The 12,126-nt window shown below is 40.5% G+C and overlaps 1 protein-coding gene across 9 annotated transcripts in view; it reads left to right on the top strand.

Annotated features, from left to right (window-relative positions):
- LOC138845844 (uncharacterized) overlaps positions 1–12,126 on the top strand; it is a 112,716-nt gene that overhangs the window by 39,357 nt on the left and 61,233 nt on the right. For 5 of the 9 annotated variants that reach the window (XR_016222389.1, XR_016222395.1, XR_016222396.1 and 2 more), the window contains exon 3: positions 4,557–4,746. The exons of the other annotated variants lie outside the window; for them this stretch is intronic. The gene's annotated coding sequence lies outside the window, so the exon portion shown is untranslated. The remainder of the gene's footprint in view (positions 1–4,556; positions 4,747–12,126) is intronic. 9 annotated transcript variants of the gene reach the window in all.

The raw sequence follows: 12,126 nt of genomic DNA, 5'->3' as shown, positions 1-12,126 counted from the left end.
TGAAAGGCAGATTGCAGAGAGGCAGAGATAGAGAGAGAGGCCTTCCATCCACTTGTTCACTCTCCAGATGCCTGCAACAGTCAGAGCTGATCTGAAGCCAGAAGCCAGGAGCTTCTTCCAGATCTCCCACAGAGGTGCAGGGGCTGAAGGACTTGGGCCATCCTTCACTGTCTTCCCAGGCCATAGCAGAGAGCTGGATGGGAAGAGGAGCAACTTGGACTTGAGCTGGCACCCATAAGGGGATGCTGGCTGGCACTGTAGGTGGCAGCTTTACCCACTACACCACAGCACCAGCCCCTGCTTCTGATTCTAACTTCATACTAATGTGTACCCTGGAAGGCAGCAGGTGATGGCTCAAGTACTTAAATTCCTACCACTCATGAGTGAGACATGGGTAGAGTTCCTGGCTCCTGATTTCAGCCTGGGGGCAGCCCTAACTGTTGTGGGCATTTGGGGAGTGAACTAGTAGATGGAAGATCTGTCTCTTTCTCTGTTGTTCTACTTTTCAAATACAAATTTTAAAAATGGTAAAATTAAACAGGGAATTAGTCATATGGAGAAAATAGATTCAACACTTTTAAAAAAATCAGTAAAGTTTACAGTCTGAAATAAAAACAGTAATAACTTAAGTAATGCTGTGCCACCCCATGTAAAGAGTGAGGAAAAAATACAAAAGCACTTTGAATCTCTTGTGCTGCTTGCCTGTGTGGTTGTACAAGTTGATCTCATTTGGCTTCAGCTTTTTTATTAATGAAATAGAGATAATAATCATGTCACAGAATTAGGTCATGAGTCTCTACATACATGTATATGAATAGTTATACATGTGTGTATTATCTAGTACTTTGGTATGGAAGTAGTTCCAGATCAGTAGCATGAGCATGACCTTGAATCAGCTTCATGGAGACTTCTTGGATTCGAGTCCGCATTTTAACAAGAGTCCTTGGAAGATTCCTTTGCACATTACATATAAAGTATTTCTCAGTCTAACACAGTAATTTGTACAATCATGTTTAGTCAATACAGTGTTTTTTCTTTCAAATAACTTTTTAAAGAATTTATTTTCATTCTTTAAATTCAAAGGCTGGGAGGGGGAGAGGGCGGGGGTGGGGGCGGGGGCGAGGGCAGGGGGTGGGGTGGGGCGGGGGCCCCGGCCGGGGATCTTCATAGGCTGGTGTACTCTCTAAATGCCCACAACAGCCGGGACTGGGCTAGCCAAAGCCAGCAGCACAGAACTCAATCTGACTCTCCCGCGTAGGCAGCAGGGACACAGCCACTTGAGCTAGCACCTGCTGCCTCCCTGGGTGCATGTTTGCAGGAAGTTAGAATAGAGCACAGCTAGAACTGGAACCCAGAAACTCTGATATGGGACATGGGCACACCGAGCACCATCTTAACTTGATTAGGTAAGTTTTAACTCAGAAATCTGCCTCCCTTCACATAAAAACATAAAGAATCCACCAGTAACTACAACCACAAAATATGGGATTGGCATGTTTCTCAGTGGGTCTTCTATCAAGTAATCCTTGCCAACAGAATATATGATAGAGATTTCCTCCTCTTTTTTCATTAGTTATGTTCGCTTCTTGAAACAGTATGCTAAAATAGAGTTTTGAGCAAGACTCCAAGACCAAAGACATGTGAGTTTATAAAGACAGAAGCAAGCCAAAGAGTGGATTTTGGACAGAGGATGTCTTGGGAGAAGGTTTTGCTGTGAGCCATGCCTGGAATGCCAGGCACCTGCTCCTCTTCATCAAGCCCAAGGATGAAGAGGCTTCCAGGGGTGTGTGGGAAAGCTTAATTAATGACTCCCACAGGAGGTTTTGTGTGATCCAGCTCTTACCAAGTATATTTAGAAGTCAAAAATAAATGCAAGTTGTTGCCTTGGTTTTGGGGCCAGTAGAAGAGACAACATTGGGGTTTACCAAAAGGTTTATCTCCATGCATAGTTTTTTCATACTGCATATTTTCCTTTCACCTTTTGGAGACCTGATATATTTATAGGTTATCATGGACCTAGTCAGTGTTATGCTGAAAAACGAATCCTCCAAGAAAAACCAAACATCAAAATGACAAAAACAGGTCTTCTCCCACCACTACTTTGTAGCAATAGTCAGCTTTCATGGTGGAAACATGGCTACCTGGCTCTTAGATCTATTAGTAGCTCTCAGCTTGACATCATTGAACATGGAGTTGGGAACAAGCACACACAGGTCACTCTCATGGGGCTGGCTGCAGCACACCATTGGAGAGAGAGGGAGGCAGGGGAGGAAAGAGAGAATATAGCAACCATGGCAGGGGGATCCTTGCTTCAGTAAAATGGAAAATTCATAGGCTACCACTTAGATTAAAAGCACACACCTTCACAGCAAGTTGACGGCAATTAGAGCAGCTAATCAGAGATTCTTTGGAAGCCCCAGTAAAGTATTTTTTTGGGACAGAGTCAGCTTTAAGCATCTGCAGGTGGGTTCAGGTGCTGTGAAGACTGAAGGCCTCAGGGCATTGTCTCACCTGTCCCCCTTCCTTGCCAGCAAACTGGGGGAAACTGACCTACACTGGTGGAGGGAGAAGAGTTGGTGTTAAATCTATTTTACAAAAAAACAATTCCCATCTCAGACATTATGTGGTAAATGCGAATTGAGGTTGTGTTTGCCTTAAAGTGATTGTAGTTCTGTTTATTATCTGACAGTGAGCCTGGAGTTCTTCATTTGATGCTAGTGGAAATTGCTCCTAATCAATAAGGCTTACAGAATAATTATAGGAATAAAAATAATATTTTTCAATTAAGTCACAGATTGTGCTAATTCAGTACAGCAATTACACAAATACCTTTAAGTTCCATTTTCTAACTAAGTCTTAAGCTAGAGGCCTAACCGCAACACACAGCGAATACTCCCTGCTACTGTCCTCCCAATTCCTGTGTACTTGATAGTATGTTGTATAGTAAATTGTTAATAGGCTCTTGTGAATCTTTGAAGGTTTTCTTACTGTTACATGAATATTCTTGTGAGGTTAAAGATTATTTCTGCTTTTCTAACTTTGCCTTTGCTAAAACCTAACTCTTATTGTCTAGTAGAGAGCACAGTTGATAAGTGCTTATTGAAAAAATAGAATAATATTTTACTTTTAGTAATTTTTTAATAAAGCAGAAGTAAATGATACTGTACATCAAAAGGAGAAATTACTGTGTAACTTTCTTATTTAAGCCTGAGAAATTTGATCCTTTAACATGAAGGGTATTATAGGAAAAAGAATTTTTAAAATGTTTTTTCATGTTGTATTTTTGAAAATGTCATGTTTGCAATGGACATGACTACTGAAGCTAGACTTTAGATTTTATTACCTTTTAGGTTTACAAACTATAATGTTTCCTTTCATTGGCATGCAGTAATATCATATCTCCTAAATGAACAAGGTAATTTCACATCAGTCATAGTGACTGACTATGTTATATTGCAGAATCTATGTTAAAAAGTCATTTTTTGGAAAATGCCATGTCCTAACATACTTAACAATATTTTAGTGGCTTCATATTATTTTTATTAAATTTTAATTTTAAATTTTAGTATGTTTTTATTATGTTACAAACTGTTAGATATGTTCAGCTGCCTTCATGGTTGTATCCAGGTCGGTGCTCTGTGCCTGATTTGTGCATAGTAGGTGCTTAACAGGGTTGGATAGTACTGTCTTGGCTCTTCCATAACTAGACCGAGAATATGATCAAATGACATGAACTCTAAAGTTTTTTTAAAGATTTATTTATTTATTTGAAAGTTAGAGTTACGCAGAGAGAGAGAGGAAAGGCAGAGAGAGAGAGAGAGAGAGGTTTTCCATCTGATGGTTCACTCCCCAATTGGCCGCAACAGCTGGACCTGCACCAATCTGAAGCCAGGAGCCAGGAGCCCCTTCCAAGTCTCCAACATGGGTGCAGGGGCCCAAGGACTTGGGCATCTTCTGCTGCCTTCCCAGGCCTAACAGAGAGCCAGATTGGAAGTGGAGCAGCTGGATCTCGAACTGGCACCCATATGGGATGCTGGCACAGCAGGCTGTGACTTTACCCACTATGCCACAGTGCTGGCCACTGAAAATCAACATTTTGAGTAACTCTCACCAGAATTCCTTGTAGAAGTAGAATTGGAAATGAGATATAAGGGGCTCTGCAAGCAGGAGGTTAGATCCCACAAACCCAAGGACTTGGGTCTTAGATGGTATTGGCGCACAAGAAAAAGGCAGACGATGATGATGCTAGAGAAAGACCAGAAAAGGATCTGTTAGTTCTGCAGGGGAGAGGAGAGGTGAGAGGAAACATGGGATGGAGCTGGAAAGAGGAACCTACAGGTTGAAGAGTACCCAGAGTGCATGAAGGAGAAAACTAGTGCGGTCCCCCTTAGGGAAGTCCACAGAGGAAATCCTCAGGTGGGTGGCTCTTGCTGCTCAGTTTCAACTTCATGTTAGGTCTTCAACATGAACTTTTTTTTCCCTCTCCACTCCAGGAATCATTTCACAAAGCCTATTCTGCTCTGAGTCTTAACTGTGTTTGCTTATTTGTTTTGTAGAAATCAAAAAAGACGATTTCAAGCTTGGATTGGAACAGAAGAGAGAGAGCAAGAGTGAAAGCAGAATTCTGAATCCAGAAGCCACAAAAATGAAGATCTTAACTTTTCCTCAGCATGCCTTATCAATTTGTAGAGAACATGAAAGGTTTTTATATTTGCAAGACCCATGGAATTACCTGGAGGTGAACTGGTAAGTCAAACTAATGGGCTGTTGCGTAACTGACATTTGGGAAACAGGAAGAAACATGTATTGTCTTCATTTATATTTTGGTTTGTGTTTTGACATTTCTCCCGTTTGAAGAAGACATATGACAGATTTACTGCAAATCCATGCATACATCATAGCAGTCTTTTTCTTAAATATTCTTGAGGGCAATTAGGAATTAGAAAATAATTTCCTTGGAAAAAGCTTCTCTCAACATCCTGCCTCATCAACTTCAGTGGGAAAGCATTGGAGCAGAAGTTTAATGGTGGTGAATAATTATAATCAGCTGTCCAAATTAGCAAGCCATCTGTATGTCAGTCTCCTCACACACAAAACTTGAGGGATTGGTGGGCCAGAAAATGTCCAGTGTTACTGTGCATATTCAATGCAATGTGCTTATTCTGATATTTACAGAATAGTCACTATGAATAAAGAAAAGCTTTGTAAAAAATAAGCTACTCATTGTTTTATGGTTAAAATGGATTTTCTGGATTAAGTATGCTACCTTTTTTAATTTTTCCTTTCAATCTTTTCTTGGAAAGGCATCTCTATCTTCATTTAATTCCCTTTGGTCATGGTCAGTGTCATCCAGTAGAATGCAGAAGCAATAAGTTATTAGAAACAAGGTATGGAAAAATTTGGCTTCTCAAGTGTTTGATGATTTATGTTTTTTCCTTCTGTAGTCAATTTTTAAAAGGTTTTTAGTCATGAAAGGGTGTTGTATTTCATCAACATCTTCTTTCTCTGCATCTATTGAAATAATCATACTTTTTTGTTTGTCCTTCAGTTTTTTGATGGGATGTTTGACATTTATTGATTTGCATATGTTGTGCCGTCCCTGCATCCCTGGGATAAATCTGACTTAGTCCAGGTGGATGATCTTTTTGATGTGTTGTTGGATTCAGTTTTCTAGTACTTTGCTGAGGATTTTTGCATCTGTGTACAAGAGAGATATTGGTGTATAATTCTCTTTTTTTGTTGCACTTCTGATTATGGGATTAAGGTGGTGCTGGCCTCTTTGAATAAGTTTGGAAGGGTCCCCCACCCCTGCCTTTAGTTGCTTCATATATTACCAACAATATGCATTAAAGTTTTCCACGTGTCTCTTTGTGGCTTGATAGCTCATTTACTTGTAGTGCTGCTTAACAGTGCATTGTCTGGAAGTCTCCTGGTTTAGCTCTCTGCTCCTTCACCGAGGGATATCTTGGTTGGTTACAGGTTTTGACAAGTATGCATAAAGCTTCCACCAGTACTTGTGACACTCTTACGTGCCTAACTCCTTCATGTAAGTATGAAGGAGAGCGACTGTGGAGTTGTATGGTGAGACTATGTTTAGTTTTATAAGAAATGGCCAGACACTTCCAAATTGGGTACCAGTGTTCATTCCCTCCAGCAATGGATGAAATTTTCTGTTGCTTCGCTTCCTTGTTGTCGTTCAGTGTTGTCAGTATCCTGAATTTTGGCCATTCTCACAGGTGTGTAGTAATGTCTCATTGTTTTGGTTGCATTTCCCCAATGACGTACGATGTGGGGCAACTTTGCATTGCTTTGCCATTTGTGTATCTATGTTGCTGAGATGTTTCTAAAGACCTTTGCTCCATCTTTTAATTAAATTGTTTATTTTCTTAGTGTTTAGTTCTTGGTATATTTTGTATAGCAATCCTTTATCTATGTCTTTAGAAAATATTTTCTTGTACCCTGTGGCTTGTCTCTTCATTCTATTTGAACTCGTTCAGAAAGCAGAGACTTTGAATTTCAATGAAGTTGAGCTTGGTGTTATATTCAAGTCACAGCAAACTCAGGCCATCATAGATTTTCTCCTGTTATCTTCCAGGGGGGTTACAATTTTGTGTTTAACATTCAGGCCTATGGTCCATTTTAAAAGTCAGTTTCTGTGAAGGGTACGAGGTATGTGTTAGATTCATTTTTTATTATATGTGGATGTCTACTTGTGCTAATAGCATTTTTTGAAAACACTCCTTTTTGGCATAGTGGGTAAAGCTACTGCCTGTGATGCCAGCATCCCAATGGGTGCCAGGTTGAGTCCTGGCTGCTACTTCAAATCCAGCTGCCTGCTAAGTGCCTGGGAAAGCAGAGAAGATGGCCCAAGTGCTTGGGCCCCTGCCACCTATGAGGAAGACTCAGATGAAACTCCTCACTCCTGGTTTTGGCCTGGCCCAGCCCCAGCCATTGCACCCAACTGGGGATTAAACCAGCTGATGAAAGACCTCTCTCTCTCTCTCTGCCTTTCAAATAAACAAATACATCTTTTGAAAATGATTCTTTTCTCCATTGTATTCGATTTGCTCCAATGCCAAAGGTCAGCAGACTATATGTGTGTGTGTGTGTGTGTGTGTGTGTGCGTGCGTATGATTTATTTACTTGAAACAGAGTTAGAGAGAGGGAGATAGAGAGATCTTCCATCTATTGGTTCACTCCCCAGATGGCTGCAACAGTTGGGAATGAGCCAGGCTGAAGTCAGGAGCTAGGAGCTTCTTACTGGTCTCCCACCTGGGTACAGGAGCCCAAGCACTTGGGCCATCTTCTGCTTATTTCCTACACACATTAGCAGGGAGTTAGATTGGAAGTGGAATAGCTGGGACTCAAAATGGCGCCCATATGGGATGTTGGCATTGCAGGCTATGGCTTAACCTGTGACACCACAACACTGGCCCCAAGCAGACTATATTTATTTGTGTCTGTATTGGGACTCACTATTTTATTTCACTGATCTATTTGTCTATCCTTCACCACTACTGTCTTGATTACTGTAGGTTTACAGTAAGCTCTAAAGTCAGGTAGTATCAGTCTTTTAACTTTATTCTTATCTTTCAATATTATGTTGCCTGAGATTTTTACCTCTCTGAACAAACTTTGAAATTCGTTTGTCAATATTCACAAAATTAGCTGCTGAGATTTTTTGTATTTATACTTAAGTATTTTCTTCTTCCTTGGTACTAACTGCTGGTTCTCTGCTCAGTTGCTTGCAGTGGTTAGGGTTTTGCCAGAGCCAAAGCCAGGAGCTGGGGGCTCAATCCACGTCTCCCATATGAATGGCAGGAACCTGGTCCCTTGAAGCATTATTTCTGCCTCCCAGGGTGCACATTAACCAGAAGCTGGAATTGGGAGCTGAGCCAGGACTCAAACTCAGACACTGATGTGGTATGGCAGCTTAACTACTAACTCAAATGTCTGCCCTTAGATAATTTTTTTAACAAGTTGAAGGAATTCCTTTGTACTGCTACTTTTATTTTTTTTAAAAGGCAGAGTGGACAGTGAGAGAGACAGACAGAGAGAAAGGTCTTCCTTTGCCGTTGGTTCACCCTCCAATGGCCACCGTGGTGAGCACGCTGCGTCTAGCACACTGCGCTGATCCAAAGGCAGGAGCCAGGTGTTTATCCTGGTCTCCCATGGGGTGCAGGGCCCAAGGACTTGGGCCATCCTCCACTGCACTCCTGGGCCATAGCAGAGAGCTGGCCTGGAAGAGGGGCAACTGGGACAGGATCTGGTGCCCCGACCAGGACTAGAACCCGGTGTGCTGGCGCTGCTAGGCGGAGGATTAACCTATTGAGCCGCAGCGCCGGCCTGTACTGCTACTTTTATTGAGAGTTTATTTTCCTGCCATGAATACATGTTGGATTTTGTCAAATGCTTTTTCTATTGATAAATACATGCTTTTCAAGTGCAAATGCCACATTACCAACATAATCTCTGTACTGAGTTCTAAAATACTGTAACATTTATAAGAGGATTGAAATCATATAATTTGTTCTCTGATCACAAAAATGAAATTGAAAAACAGCCAAAAGATATTCGCAGTATTTTCAGATACTTGGTGATTAACACTTGGGATTAACACTACAGAAGCTCTATGAAATAATCACTAGTAGAACTAGGAAATATTTTAAATAAAGTGACTGAAGATAAGCATAGCAAAATTGGTGAGATGTAACTAAAGCAGTGACTGAAATTTATAGTTTTAAATGTGTTACAGAAGGGAGTGTAAAACAAACTCTCTAAGCTCCCTCTTTCAAATGCTAAAAAGAATGAGCTAAACTCCAAGTAAAAGGGTGAAAATTAAAATAAATTTGCAATCAATGAAACAAAATCATATGCTTTGCAGACCCATAGAATGCCAGATGTCCTAAACAGCACTCTGGCCTCAGAATCAGCCCTTAAGGCATTTGGATCTGGCTAAAAAGCCCATGAGAGTATTTCAGGCATGGAAAGCCAAGACAGTGTGGCAAAAAAAAAAAAAAAAAAAAAAAAAAAAAAAAAAACAACAACAACAACAAAAAAACAACCTAAATGAAAGATCTCTGTGAGTGAGATCCCAGCAGAAAGAACGGGCCATCAAAGAAGGAGGTACCTTTCTCTGAAAGGAAGAGAGAACTTCCACTTTGACTACGACCTTGTCTAAATAAGATCAGAGTTGGCGAACTCAAAAGGCTTCCATAGCCTTGGCAACTCATGACAAGATCCTAGGGTTGGATGAATGAGATTCCCACTGTCCCTACCTACTATCCAGTGAAACCACAGCCAAGGGTACGGGCTGTGGGGAAAGAAGACCCTGTAGAGCTTGACTATAGTCTGGCATGGTGAAGAGACATGAGAGGTGTAGAATAAGTGGAAAAAAAAGATCCTAGGGTGATTACTGACGCCATAAACAAGAGTGTCAATTGTTAAATCAACAACAGGAGTTACTGTGCACTTTCTCCCCATGTAGGATCTCTGTCCTTAATGTGTTGTACTGTGTGAATCAATGGTATAACTAGTAATCAAACAGTACTTTACACTTTGTGTTTCTGTGTGAGTGTGAACTGTTGAAATATTTACTTAATACATACTAAATTGATCTTCTGTATATAAAGATAATCGAAAATGAATCTTGATGTGAATGGGATGGGAGAGGGAGTGGGAGATGGGGTGGTTGCAGGTGGGAGGGAAGTTATGGGGGAGAAAAGCCACTGTAACCCAAAAGCTGTACTTAGGAAATTTATATTTATTAAATAAACGTTAAAAAAAACATATGATTTGAAAAGATCAGTATAATTAAAGATCTCTAGGGAGATAAAGAAAATATGGGAGTAGACTTTTGCTCTTATTTACATAAAAACCTATTAATATTAGAAATAAAAAAGAATCATTATAACTCCTATTTACATAAAAAAGGATAAATAAGGAAAGCCAGAATTCTCCTTCTGCCACAGCCAAATACATATTAGAAAACTATAGAACATTCTTTATGAAAATAGGCACAGACCTTCTTAGCAAAGAACTCAGATATATCTACATAGGGTGATACACCATGATCAAGTTGAATTTATTTTTGAAATGCAAAATTGGTTTCACATCTGCAAATCAGTCAAATTCACAAATTTCTAAAGATAGAAAAAGAACCCAGAAGATTATCTCAATATGTGTAGAGAACAACATTTGGTTAAATTTAACACTTTTTTTCTTTAAATAAAAACTAGGGATTGATGGGGACACCACCTATCCAATAAAGCATCTGTGAAACACATATAGCTCACAGCGTTTTGAATGATGGTGCTCTATGAGCATCATCGTACGTGTGGCTATGGAGCTGATAACCAACATCCATATCCTTCTATAGTCAGGGAGGCAAAGAGGTGAAATCTCACCACAACTAGTCAACACTGTACTGAGCTCTGCTGTGCTTTGGGTGTTGTTTGCCTGCCCTCCGCCTACCCCAAAGGTCCATGTGCTGGGTCCTTGGCCTGTAGGGTGGCAGCATTGGGAGAGAGTATGGAATCTTTAGGAGGTGGGAATCTAGTTCTGAGGTCATTTGGGGGCATCCTCTGAAGGGCAGTATTTCTCATGGGACCTGAGTGAGTTCTTGAGACAGCACTGTTGTAAGAGCCTGAGCCTGGCCCCACCCAGCCCCTCTCCAGCTTCCTGTTTAGAGATTTGATTGTAGTCTTCCGCATGCTCCTGTCAGCTGCCTCAGAGCCCTTACAAGAGCTTGGGCAGTGCTGTTTGAACTTTCAGCCCCCAAAACTGAGGCAAATAAATCTCCTTGCTATGTAAAGTTAGCCTGTCTAGGTACTTTGTTATAGCAAGGAAGGGCTCACTCATACAAGGTCTTATCCAGTTTAAATGAAACAAAATGAACCAAGAGCACTTTAGTTGGAAAAGCAGTAAAATTGCCTTTATTTGTCAATAATATGACCAATTACGTATAATATCCAACCAAATATACAAAAATGCTATTAAAAGTAATAAATGGGTTTAGGTACCTGTAAACCACAGTGGCAACTGACTAGAACTGTCATTTGTAAATGAAATGATAGGGGAGGGCACTGTTGGCACAGTGAGGAAATGTCCATATCGGATTGCTTGATTTGAGTCCGGGCTACTTCCTGCTTCCAATCCGGCTTCCAATTCAGGCCCCACTCGGCTGTCAACCCATGGGTCTGAAGGGGACTCAGGAGCAGCAGAGCGAAGTCGCATAAGCTTCTCTGGTAGAAGTACTAATGCACCTACGAGGCAGCAGACGATGGCCCAGGTGCTTGGGTATCTGCCACCCACCTGGGAGACTTGGACTGAGTTCCAGGCTCCTGCCTTTGGCCTGGCCCAGCCCGAGAAATGCTTATTTGGGAAGTGAATCAGTGGATGGAGGAGATTTCTGTCTCTCTTTCTCACTCTCCCCTCTGACTCTTCCCTACTCACCTCCTTTTGTTGCTTTGCCTCATCAATCAATAAATCTGTCAGCATTAAAAGTAATGTAGACATACAATGAAAAAATTGAAGTAACAGAATCCAGATTATTTGGAGACTGGTTCTCCAGACACAGCTACCCCTTTCCATCTGAGTATCTAATTGTAACTGTGTTATACCCATGAACACCACAATTGAATTAGTTTTATCTCACTATAAAATCTCAACAACCTGGCTTAAATTCTTGTGTATTTTGTTAGCTGCAAACATTAATTAGCCAATAAAAACATTTTGGGGAAAGAGTGATGAATATATATTGGATTTGTTTATGAAATTTAGTCCACATAATACTTCTAATCCCAGAACTCTGTTAATTCATGTCATGTTTGAGGGAAAATTCTGGTGGGACATTGTTCCATTGTAGGTAGAATTACTCTCCGATATATTTCACTATCCTCCATTTTAGAAAATATGGACTAAGCATTATATGTTGGTACTAAAATCAACATATTGATGTTAATTTTTAGTAAGCAGCATTTGCATTTATTACTTCAGCCAATGTCATATCTGGGAGTTAATGCATTTAAAAGACACAGTTTGGGAGAACACTGTATAGTGTTGTGATAACCAACAGAAAAATGTCCTCATTGGTTAGTTATATATTAGTTCATTAGCAAAATGCAA

Source organism: Oryctolagus cuniculus, chromosome 16, assembly GCF_051225735.1.
Source record: "Oryctolagus cuniculus isolate XC-2025 breed Fujian yellow rabbit chromosome 16, ASM5122573v1, whole genome shotgun sequence".
In the NCBI taxonomy this organism is placed as follows: Eukaryota; Metazoa; Chordata; class Mammalia; order Lagomorpha; family Leporidae; genus Oryctolagus; species Oryctolagus cuniculus.
The sequence above is the reverse complement of the archived record's forward strand: the minus strand, read 5'-3'. Positions and strand labels throughout refer to the sequence as shown.